Source organism: Panulirus ornatus, chromosome 43 (genome assembly GCF_036320965.1).
Source record: "Panulirus ornatus isolate Po-2019 chromosome 43, ASM3632096v1, whole genome shotgun sequence".
Classification (NCBI taxonomy): Eukaryota; Metazoa; Arthropoda; class Malacostraca; order Decapoda; family Palinuridae; genus Panulirus; species Panulirus ornatus.
The window spans coordinates 22747803-22760024 of record NC_092266.1 but is presented as its reverse complement, the minus strand read 5'-3'; the positions used below and the strand labels follow the sequence as shown (position 1 = coordinate 22760024).

General features: G+C 39.6%; 1 protein-coding gene across 9 annotated transcripts in view; it reads left to right on the top strand.

The window, feature by feature from the left end:
• The first annotated feature begins 36 nt into the window (after nt 1-36).
• The window catches only part of LOC139762399 (uncharacterized), a 132972-nt gene continuing 120786 nt past the window's right edge, over nt 37-12222 (top strand). For 6 of the 9 annotated variants that reach the window (XM_071687236.1, XM_071687237.1, XM_071687239.1 and 3 more), the window contains exons 1-2: nt 2595-2663; nt 3372-3622. The gene's annotated coding sequence lies outside the window, so the exon portion shown is untranslated. Of the gene's footprint in view, nt 275-2594; nt 2797-3371; nt 3623-12222 lie in introns of those variants that run through there. The other 3 variants (XM_071687233.1, XM_071687232.1, XM_071687235.1) reach the window with 3 other exon arrangements.

Below are 12222 nucleotides of genomic sequence, written 5' to 3'. Positions count from 1 at the left end.
GTGGGTTTGTCATGCAGAATAATTTTGTCTTGCACGGTGAAAGGCTGGCCTGCTGGTCTGTAGTTGTGGATTTAGTCGAGTTCTGTAGCAAAATGTGTGTAGTATTGCTGAAGGTATATGACACTGCCTATAAACAAGACTGAGGGCCATGTTGAAAACAGGTGTGCTCCAACACTGTTCATCATTAAGCTGATACACCTGGGCGTGAATGTGCATGTACACCTCGTTTCGTCTATGATTCTCCACCTCTACGCATCATTTCTGCTGAGATATGGTAACGTTTGCACAATTGACGTCAAGGAACCACATATCTTTATTAGCACCTTCACCGTACTTTATCGTAGAGTGAGAATATTGGTTGATTTTCGGGCGTAAACAATGCATCAGCACAGGCTAAATGACGCTGATAAATTGTCGGTAGTTTTAGTTTGTAATATGAGTTATTGTACTATTCGACACTACTAATAGACTAAATGAATTACCGGAATGTTTCTAATGTTTCATAAAGCCGTATTTTCAGTTTTATGAACAATGATTTGTCCAGATCTCCAGGAACAAGTTAGTGTTTATTCAGTATAATGACCTCGTTTATATTGTCATATATATATATATAATATATATATATATATATATATATATGTGTGGATCAGGTGTTTGCTTTGAAGAATGTATGTGAGAAATACTTAGAAAAGCAAATGGATTTGTATGTAGCATTTATGGATCTGGAGAAGGCATATGATAGAGTTGATAGAGATGCTCTGTGGAAGGTATTAAGAATATATGGTGTGGGAGGCAAGTTGTTAGAAGCAGTGAAAAGTTTTTATCGAGGATGTAAGGCATGTGTACGTGTAGGAAGAGAGGAAAGTGATTGGTTCTCAGTGAATGTAGGTTTGCGGCAGGGGTGATTGATCACCAAAATATATTATTTGAAGTTAGTATAAAAGTGAGGAAATGCAGAGTGCTGGAAACGGTGAATTTGCTTACTGAGTTAAAGTTGCGGTAGAGGGACTTGGATATATCAATTGGACTATCCTTGATTATTCAGCGCGTGGTATGTATGGGGAAACCAATAAGTGGATATTATGCTTGGTAACGTTGTTGAAGACAAACAATAAAAAAATGAAGTACAATGGGTAGGCTAATGTAGGTCAGAAGTAGGTGAATTGGAAGTGAATTGAATAACCACAATGGAGGAGGACGTGTTTTAAGATGTAGGCTACTGTGAGTTGAAATTCAATTTGCCCAGGATACTGGCGCAAATATATGGTGGGGTTTACAATACACCAGGGGAAAATTTATACTGACCAATGTCAAAATTGTGGGCTCAAAGAATATTATCTGACATAAATAATCTGGTATTTTTTGGATTGTAAGCTGTTCCAGCCATGTTATGCTTCGAATGTCTATATGAAATGTAATATAGATGTAGCTGTCAAGGATAATGCCAGCAATGGTAGCCTGGATGTTTTAAATGTTCAGAGTGATATGTTTGATATAATGGTAATGATTTAACTGTATTAGAGAGTGCGTCAATTAGACTATATGATTATACATCATAAGAGTAATTTGAAATGTTATAGGCAAGAATTTCATGTCGGAGTAGATTGTCAAAACTTTTTAATGTATGAGTACTTTACGAAGCAATACCGTAAATTCCAATTGAGTGTAAGAGTACAAGTAACATTTTGGAGGAGATCTGCAGCTGTTAGGGTTATCTCGGCGAGCCTGAAAATACATAGAATATGGAGTTCATGAAACGTACATGTCAGCCAATCAGTGCGCTAATGGTTGAGGTACAGGAAGTGCAGTGTGGCTACGTAGGTGTGCGGGTTGAATGCAGATATTTGCTGAACGGTGAAGGGCTGTGGTCGTAGTGTGTAGTCGAGTCTGAGCAAAGTGTAGTTGCTGAGGTAAGAAGTATAAAAAGATGAGGCCAGTTGAAAGTGTGCTCAATGTCTATGATACCTGGCGTGAGTCATGATCGTTCGTATGTCCACCTAGCTTCTGCGATATGAGTTGCACATGACGTAAGAACACATACTTTATACACCTCACTCTTATCGTAAGTGGAATGGTTTTATTGGCGTACAAGCATCAAAGATATATATATATATATATATATATATATATATATATATATTGTACAATAGATAACACCAGATGGACTTTTCAGTTCTGTGAATGGTGTACTTTTTTTTTTTTACCCATTCATCTGTGTACGTCCATACATTTCACTTGTCCTTGAAGAACTTCCTTATAAATCACCCTTGGAACCTGCGAAAATAAAATGCAATAAGTTCTTTGAAAGATATTAAAGATGAGATTTGTAATGTAAAAACTTTATTGAGACAGTTAAGTAATTATCGAAGACAATCATGTGACTTAGGATGCATAATACATTCCTGTGAAGTTACGTTCGTCTTACGCGAATGGAAATCTTTATACACATTATTGAGAAGAAATCACAATGCAATGCTCTCGAGATTAAGATCACTCCATCCCTCTTGGACTGGGTCGCTGGCTGCCCACGCAAGCTTATGAATTTTCACCAGTTTGTTTGGGGGTGGCCTTGGCGGCCGTGAGGTCTGTAGCAGCCACAGTCGTGTGGAGGACGGTGCACCGCCTCCTCTAGTCTGCCCTCAGCCACGGAGTTGAGCACACGTGTAAATTTGCCCTCCTTTCTCTTTCGTTTGGTGGTGGCCAAGTTATTGTGATCTTCTTGGTCGCGAGGAATTGTTTTTGGTGATACTGGCTCTTTTGACGGAAAGTGGAAGAAAACGTTGCATTCGTAGAACTGTAATAAGATGCCTTTGCCTTTTCCCAGTTTTAATTTTTATATGATGGGCAATTTCTTGATTTTTGATTGATAGTTTCATTAGATTCTTAAAGGTCCAAGCTGAAACAGATTAGGTTAAAAAGGGAGTTTATCAAATCGTCTTAACTTTCGCATATATTTCTATGTTGACTTAGATTCATGATTTTCACATGTATACTAGATAATATACAAAATGACATGGAAATGTAGAATGAACCAGTTAAAGCGCATGATATGCTCTTCTACAGGGCTTCTTTGACCCAAATCACAGTGCGAAAGTGAACCTGATCTAACTATACTTCTTAGATCAGCAGGGATAGTTGAGACTTTTGATTACACATGTAAGGGTTACAAGGGAACGTTATAGGTAGCAGTTGTACGATGTAGAGGTGTCATTGATCAGTATACTCAGGATATATATATATATATATATATATATATATATATATATATATATATATATATATATATATATATATATACAAGTTGAAAAGATTTTACATTTTCTTTATTAATGCCATTAAGCTTATAGAAATACCTCACTCTTTCCAAACAGCAAAAACAAGTTCTGAGTCCCACCCCGATAAGTCGTTATAATGTAAGATTAGAAGATTGATGCAGTTAGAATAAGTGGTGATCTGTGGTGAAGAATTAAAGAATTAAAGTGATGTGTTTGTGAACAGTTAAGTTGGGCCTTGAAGTGTGCCAGGTTAAGTGGCATAACCCAGCCCCAGTTACAAGCGACCGGTTGCCGCCTCCACCTGTTTGGTCTTCAGCATTTCTCGGACAACCTTCATGACACCCACAGTAAGTCTTGCAAGGAGTCTCCTTTTTAACCTACTTATGTAAAAAAGTGAGTACAACTTACGAAGTATGTGTGTGCGTTTGTAACAATGATAATCGCAACGTTTTCATAATAACTTTGACACAAGAGCAGCTTCGTATATACTTAATATTTAACCAGTGTATGTATAATGACCTATTTGTACTGTACGAGGAGTGAGTTCTGTACCCGTGGGGCCCTCATCTTGAGCTTTATCTTGGAACTTTTTAAAATAACTATGTTTTCATTCACAGTTTCACATCTCTTTATTCCATTCATCAAAATCTTATGTACAATTAAAGTTTACTTTTATTTCTATCAGTCTATGGCTTCCTTTCTGTTTGTTATATCCTTGCATCTTTCGAAGAACCGTCTACCTCGTCAAACTTTTTTAGCTTAAAAAAGGTTGAGACAGGTCACGCCGTACGCTTTTCCCATCCATGGTATGTGTGAGTGTGTATGATTACCTACATGTGCAATATAAAGAGAAAGCTAAATTCATGAGGCCCTCGTCTTATAACTTTCTTAGCGCCCAGGGCAGGAGAATTTAGCAAGTCGCGTGAGTGGAGAAAGTGTGTTTTTGGACTGAAAACCAGCAACCCACGTGTATGTAAGACTGCAAAAATAATGACAGCAGCCTGGAGTAGGGAGGTAAACTTTACAACCACAGTTAAGACGGCGCCCCCCGGCACTGACCCTCCAAACACCTATCGTTGGTACAGTACCTTCCAGGTTGATGATTGCATGTCACCTGCTACTCGTGTGTATGGGGAATGAGTTCTTGTCTTGTGGAACCTCATATCTTGAATTTTTCCTCTATTAATCATTTTAGATTAATGTATGTTGTTCACATTCAGTACCTAATAACTCAGTTGAATCCCTTCATCCACAACCCAAGTAGCTACTGTTAAAGTACTTTGCTTCATTTCGACAAATTTCTTGCTTACTTTTACGATATGATCTCTGCTTGTTCTGTCCCTGCAGCTGATGACATACGTAGGATATGAGCAGTACTGTTAGTACTGCTCATATTCTACGTATGTCATCTGCATGGTTTATAACATATGGATGATATAAGGTCACCCCTTATTCTCATAGTAGGTAAACCCTTATTCTCAAAGTAGGTAAATTGAAAGATTATCAGCCATTCCTTTAGCTGTGCTTTTTTATCTCTTTCTTATCTCTGGCACCAAAGATCTTTGTTGCCCTTCTTTGTATGGTGTGAATGTATCTCGGAAATGATTCGAGAAAAATGATTGCTATTTGCGTTATCTTTAGTTGTTGAAATGTGATTAATGATTTGTAGGTGTTACTATGTAAAGTGTCCATGTATTTATTATTACCTATTTGTAGTTTCCTGTTTCTTAGTTTTACGTTTTTGTAACATAACCTTTTAAGTTTGTCCTCGTAGTATGTTTTATCAGGCAATCTGTTTCAGTCGTCTAATACCTTGTTGCTGTAGGAAATGTACACATCCTGTGTGACACTTTGTTCAGGTTCCTATGACCTTTAGTTATGTGTCATGTTCTCATGTAGGAGACCATGTTCACATCATCACAGTTATGCAGTGTGAGCTTGAAAGTAATGTGTATGTGTTATCCTTGATGCATTTCGTGATTTCGGTGAAAGAAGGCTGCACAGGCATAGTATAATGTAATTTTTGTCTTACCTCGGTCGTTTGAAGTTTCTTTGACATATCATTACTGACATGCTTGAAATCTATCCCTATATTTGCCATTAGAGCGACAAGTTTCTAAGATAAGCCGTATGTGTGTCTCCGTTTCGATAAAGCGCTTCGTTCTTACCAAATCTTATCACACGCTGATCCTCTGCTTTGTTCCTTTTAATAAATAGAATTAATTTGATGATATATGCCCTTCTGTTCCTCATTATTACCATACATCTATCTGAACTTGATCTGATTAACTACTTGCCAGTCCATTGTACATTTATCTAAACTTGATCTGATTAACTACTTGCTAGTCCATTGTAGTTTGCCCTGAGACCTTGTAAATCATCTCGTTTCTAAGAATTGAAAAGTAACAGTAACAGGTAAAATGTGGTAGTGGTTTGACAGTTACTTAATCTAATCATACTTGAGTAATAATGAGGATAAGGGGAAACGGACATCGAATTTCAGGCGATTACTAAGTGGTAGTCTGTAAATAATCCACGGGTGTTAAAATATCTCAGTAACTTACTCCGTGGGGAGCTGTTGTACATTTCGTCGTAGATGAGTGATTAATGACAAATATAAGGACTTTTAAAAGAAACTTTGCATTGTACGGTATATTATCATTACATTATGCTCAGACTGTGGTCTCATTCAGTATAATTAAAAGTTTTTGTAGATTTCCTGTGTAGAACAAAGTTTTTCTTAAGTGGCCTGACAACAAACAAATGTCACAAACAGGATGTTATACATTTCTTTTTCGACGGGGCATTAAACGGCTCCAACAAATAATGTGTAAACTTTTTGCAGTTAAAGATTTAAGGTTGAGTGGCATTGTCGCCATAATGAGTGTGGAAATGTGGCTGGCATTGGTGAGGATGAATGGCTGTATGTTGGTGGTAGTATGGATGTCATATCCCATGTTCGTGGGATATGGCTGGCAGTAGTGTGGATGAGGGAGTATGAGGCGGGCAGTAGTGTGGTTGATTGAGTATGTGGCTGGCAGTGGTCTGGATGAGAGGGATATGGTAGACCATACTTCAAAAATATAGCTGACTCTCTATGGATGAAATGGGGGTATGGCTGACTTACTATGTAGTTGACTTGGGGTATGATTAACAATACTGTATGGGTAAAACATCATGGCTAACATAAAGCATGGTTGAGACAGAATATAGTTAACTGACTTGGTTGGTTGAAATGGTTAACGGCTTACATTCTTTGTAGACAAAAATTTATAATGCATGTGGGGTACACTGTGTGGTTGAGGTGGAATGTAGCTTATTGATTGCGCGGGTGAGATGGTATGAAAATGAGAAGTTATACAAATGAGTTGTTATGTAAGACATACTGTTAGCATTAGATGGGTATGCAAGACATACTGTTAGCATTAGATGGTTAGTGCCTAGTATACTGAGGAAATGGGATGCGTGTGACAGACACTAGTTAAAGATGAGTTAATATCTGAGCATACAAGGAAGATATAGCTCGTGGCCATCCTCATATCCGTTTTCATGTCACGTTGTTTTAAGTTTTCCACTGTTAGCGGCAGACTGTGCGGTTTGGATGGCGTGATGTTACCTACTGTAATGCATGGGGAGGAGATATACGCGGGGTTTGCCCCATCTCGTGAACTTTCTTTGATAACAGATGTTTAAATTTATGCTGTCCTCATTGACAATTTTATCATTGTTCATTCATTCATCCAACTTTTTTGACTAAGTACTTTTTTGCATCTTTTTTTTTAACATATTTTGGTAATTTTTTCATGTCGACAGGTTAAGTACAGAGTTAAGTCCCAAATCTCTTGCACACAGACTCCTGCAGCTTTTTATCCAGCGACATAATATTCATATCGAGACCTTTCTCTATGTCCCATCATCGCTTTCTTTCATTCGAGTTGAATTTCGTCATCCATACTGATATCAGCTGACCAAGGTGCATAGCGTGTTGTTCCATTTGTAAATTGGTGCTGCCGTCCTAGTAGAGTGTGTAAATGAAATGGTATCCTGTCGCTGCCATAGAGTGGAAATAATCATTTTGGTTGACATGCTTTACAAATGAGCTGGCGGCTTATATAGTTTACAGTGTGGATGAGATGCTACGGTATGTGCTTGTCAGGGTAGGTGGAGGAGAGGGTATATAAGTGTGGACGAGAGGGCCTCAGAGTGACCTGCAATTCACTATGTCTTCGTTTATCTTTTTGATTGTTACTTGGTATGTAATTGTTTTATTTTTGTCAGTAATTCCTTATTTTTGTTTTGTTAAGTACAATTATCATTAGAGTTCCTATCGTCCCAGAGTTATTATATTATAATAGTGTAGAGTTATCACCAAGGTTTTCGGACCATTTTTAGCTCGTATGTTGTTAGTGTTATAACCATGACGTGTGTGTGATACGGTGTCGCCAGGCGGTCGCTTTCGTATGAAGCAATGTTTATTTACCTTTTTTCTTGGTGCAATGTCATACTTGAATCTCATCTTTATACTTGAATCTCATCTTTAGTTATTTTATTATGTAGTTTTTGATATTGATTCGTTTATTGTACAGTTCATATTATATTCACTTTGCAGAAGCCTCACAATTTTCCGAATTAATGACAAAAATAATTGTAACAAGTCACCGTAGGGCGTGTAGAATTGATAACATCCATGTGTCCTTTATTGTTGAGAACAAGAACACTTGGTGGATCGCTAGGGCGTCGCGCCGGCAGTTTCTGGGGTTGTCAGCTAGGTTCTAAGGTGATGACGGAAGTCGTGATGCATCACATATATATATATATATATATATATATATATATATATATATATATATATATATATATATATATATATATATGAAAAGTCTGCGAGTCATCGAAGTTTATCTTTCCGCGTCCAAGGACGAAATGAGCTTGTGACATTTGTTTTTGTGTTTGTGGTTTGTATACTTATGCCTTTTAGTTCAAATATGCGAGTTTTGTGTGTGTGACACTATTTACGTGTTATGTGGAGTTTTATACTCGTGTTACTCCGTCTCTTAGATTATACTATGACTACTCCAGTGTGTGTTTACTCGCACACTCAACCCCCAACCCCAAACCCAGCCGAAGCCAGGTACCCACACATCAGCTGGGATTGGCTATGGGCCGATTGTCGCTCCCAGGATTCAAACTTGGGCGGGCCTGTTGCGTTCGTCATGATCAGCGACAATAACCACGACATCGCTGAAGCCCATATGTGCATGTGTATGTAAACAGCTGCTTGTACACTTATACTGGAAAAGTGCTTCTAACGGTTTCTTGCTTAATTTTATAGCCTCGTTCGTATTGTTCTATCATTTCATCACTCGAAGAACTTTTCGCAGTTGGCGTCATTGAAGTGTTTTTCTCGTCCATGTTGGACTAATTTATAGCCTATAACCTCTCAGAGTAACCTGCATTTCTTAATTCTGGTTCTATCTTCGTTGCCCTCCTCTGCACCTGCAATGTTAGGTCTTTGTGCTCATTTTGAGAAGTTCCTCGAACTTGCATCTTATTCCCCTCCTAAGATAATTTTCTCTACATTGCAGGTGTGTGTGTGTGTGTGTGTGTGTGTCTATAGTTACTCCTAGAGGCGCCAGTGTTGGTCCTTTAAGTGTTCGAAACAAATTATTTACCTGTTTTGGGTAGGTGTGCAGGTTTAAGGGACACGTCCGCTGGTTTTATGGCGTAATAACAGTGACGCTTTATGGTGTGTTTGGGGCTGTACACAAAAACCTCTTTTTATCACTTCTTCAGTGAATAGTATCATTTCAAGGTTATTTGAATTACTACAAAACCTCTAAAATTCTCTACTTATCCACAGGACCACTACAAAATAGTTATTTTTTTTAGTTTCTTATGGCTGTAGGAGATTTATTTGAAGCCTTTACAATCGCTTCTGCGTTTTCTTTATTCATAAGGCCACATTTGCTTTCATTCTTATCTTCTCTTCATCTGTTTCCTTTGTATTCCAGTTCTCTTGTTTCAGCAACCAGCCTCATCCACTTACTTCATTATTTCCAAATCTCCTTCACAACGGGAACTAGATTCTTCGCTGTTACAATGCACACATTGAAACTGTTTTTACGTGTATAATTAACTTGTTATCCCACACTGTCGTTCAAAGCCAGCGTGTAAAGAATTACAGGTTGATTTTTTCTTGAGCCGTGGTTAAAGAGAACATCCTGATACGGAATTTTAGCGAGGCTTGTCCCCACATCTGTCACTGTCCAAGTGTTTGTTTACGTTCAGAAGACGCTATCCGAAGGAGCGAGCACTGGATCGCCTGTCTGTTTGTGAAGTTAAGGAAGCTAGGCTATCATAACAGAGCGTCACCTCTTGACTTTTAACAAGTCACCACCCACACGGAGGGAAATCCACAGACTTACCTGAGTTAGAAGACCGTAGGAAAATGGGAGAAACGATACCTTTCAATATATTCCAGAGAGATCAAGATGGATGGTGTTTATAGTTACCAGTTCTTTGACGTAAAACACCGCAGGCAGTGGATGGGTGCAACAGGAGACGGCAGGGTTGTGACGGACATCTTTTTTAGCTATAGACATGATATTAAGCTTAAGACTCGGAGAAAGGCGTGGCTACTTCTTGTACTAGGGAGTTCAGAAGTTTGTGTGACAGTCATTACTAGGAGAAAATATGGTACCTCAAGAATGTTGTTTCTCTTACCATATGGACAGTTGGATAATATGAATCAGTTTACCTGGTTCACCATCAGCATGCCATCATCTTTCGCACGTCACCATAACATGTTACACCACAAGCATCTCCTTCCAGACGTCACCTCACAACTTCCATGTCACCTCCACCCCCGAAGCTCTTAATAATTTACGTTAGTCAGCTATATAGAGACACTTGTAAAATTCAGCCCCACACCAGTAGAATCTTTAAAAGAACATCAGATTCATTTCCTCGCCAGCCTGAACGCTCAGTGTACACAGGGAGCGACATAATGTGGTAACGACAGTCGTGTTGGCCATTGTTGAGTCACTGCTTCACAGGGATGTTCCCAGTATTTAGTAAGCCCGAGGGCCTCGGGATGAAGTCCTGGAGAATGTGTATCGGGGTGAGGGGAGATGTGTTCAAGGATGTGAATTACAATTTATTCTGTTAACACACACACACACACACACACACACACACACACACACACACACACATATATATATATATATATATATATATATATATATATATATATATATATATAGTGTGTGTGTGTGTGTGTGTGTGTGTGTGTGTGTGTGTAATATCTGACTTGTGTAACTCCAAGACGGGCGAGGAATGAATGGGCGTTGGGGTGTAGGCGGAATAAGGTGTGTGCGTGTGTGTGTGTAGCATATATTATCCCTAGGGAAGTGGGCGGGACATTCCTGACCCCCACCAGTAGGTTCCTTGCACTGGACACCCTTAACATCTGGCAGGGAGAGGCTCTCACGTGTCTTCATATACTGATCCCTTGACTCGTATTACTTGCGTGTCACACCAGCCTGTCTGGCTGGGACTGTTGAGCCAGGAGTCGCACATGTGTTTCCCTGTTGTGCAGCATACGTGTTGGTGGGAGGAACACCTGTGTGACCTCGGCTTCGATCACAGAGGATGCGAGAACTAAACGCATGTGGAAGATAAAAACAGCGGTGGGAGGGACAGAATACCGCGCACAAATAATAACAGCGCAAGACACCAGACAGCCTAGCTTAGTCAACCAGCCAGCTAGGAAGGGTGGCCCATGATCCACAACTCACCAATTAATAAGTGGTTACGCCACACATAAGTCCTCCTCCCTAACAATATACCTGTTACGGAGATCAATTTACTTGCCTCGCACTGCACGTAGCTGTATCTGGGGGTGCCAGGGTGCAAGTATCGTCTGCTGCTTTCATACGACAACGACCGGGTATGTACCGAAGGGCATATTCAGTTGTGTTTTGAGGTATTTTGTCACGGCTTGTCATATCTTACGGATCTGAAAACTACCATACAGAATACGATGGTAAGATCCTTGAGCGTGACGATGCTGATCTTAAGCACGACAGTACGACCCTTGTACACGATTTTACGACCTTTAAGCACGACGGTGCGACCATTGAGGGTAATAAACTGGCACTACATGACCTTTGGGTATGGTGGCCTTGCTTCTGATTTGACCCTTGTGCAATAAGGCCAAAGTTCGTGGTCATTACACCCAAGGGTAATTTCGCCTTCTCAAGGGTCGCACCTTCTTGATCAAGAGGTTTACAAGTGTAGGTTTATGAGAATTTATTCCCTGGACCTAAACACAAAGCTTGTTTGTGTGTAACGGGAAGAGAGTTTTACACCCGTGTCCCGTCTCTTAATCTTGTGTATGTACGTACTGTCTTTATTCCTGATTGTGTACACTCAGACACTTACACCAGTCAAAGCCAGGAAGGATGAACGATTGGGATTGGCTGTGGGCCGACTGTCACGTCCAAGAATCGAACCCACACTGATTCATGGTCAGTGTATAATTACTTATTTGTAATTTCTGAACTGTGCATTACTTGGTACATTGATACAGTTTAAACTCTTAGAGCCCCGTCTCATGTACTTTCTATGCAACGAAAACTTTTATATCTTTGTTAGCTGTCGGCATTGACAGTCTCCTAGCTTAGACCATTCCAACCATCCAACACCCTCATACTGAATCAGTGTTTCTTTACCCTCTTCTTGACCGTCCTCTTAGTCATCTTCTGATCGTGGCCTCTGGTAGTCCCGGTACTGCCATCCAGTTGATTAAATCACTTTAAAGGCTGTAATCAACTCGCCCCTCTTAATTCAGTTGCCATTTTGGTTGCTCTTCTCTGGACCCAGTCTATCATATCTTTGAGGATCTTTAAGTGTGGTGAATAGGCTTGAGAGGCGTAAGCCAGGT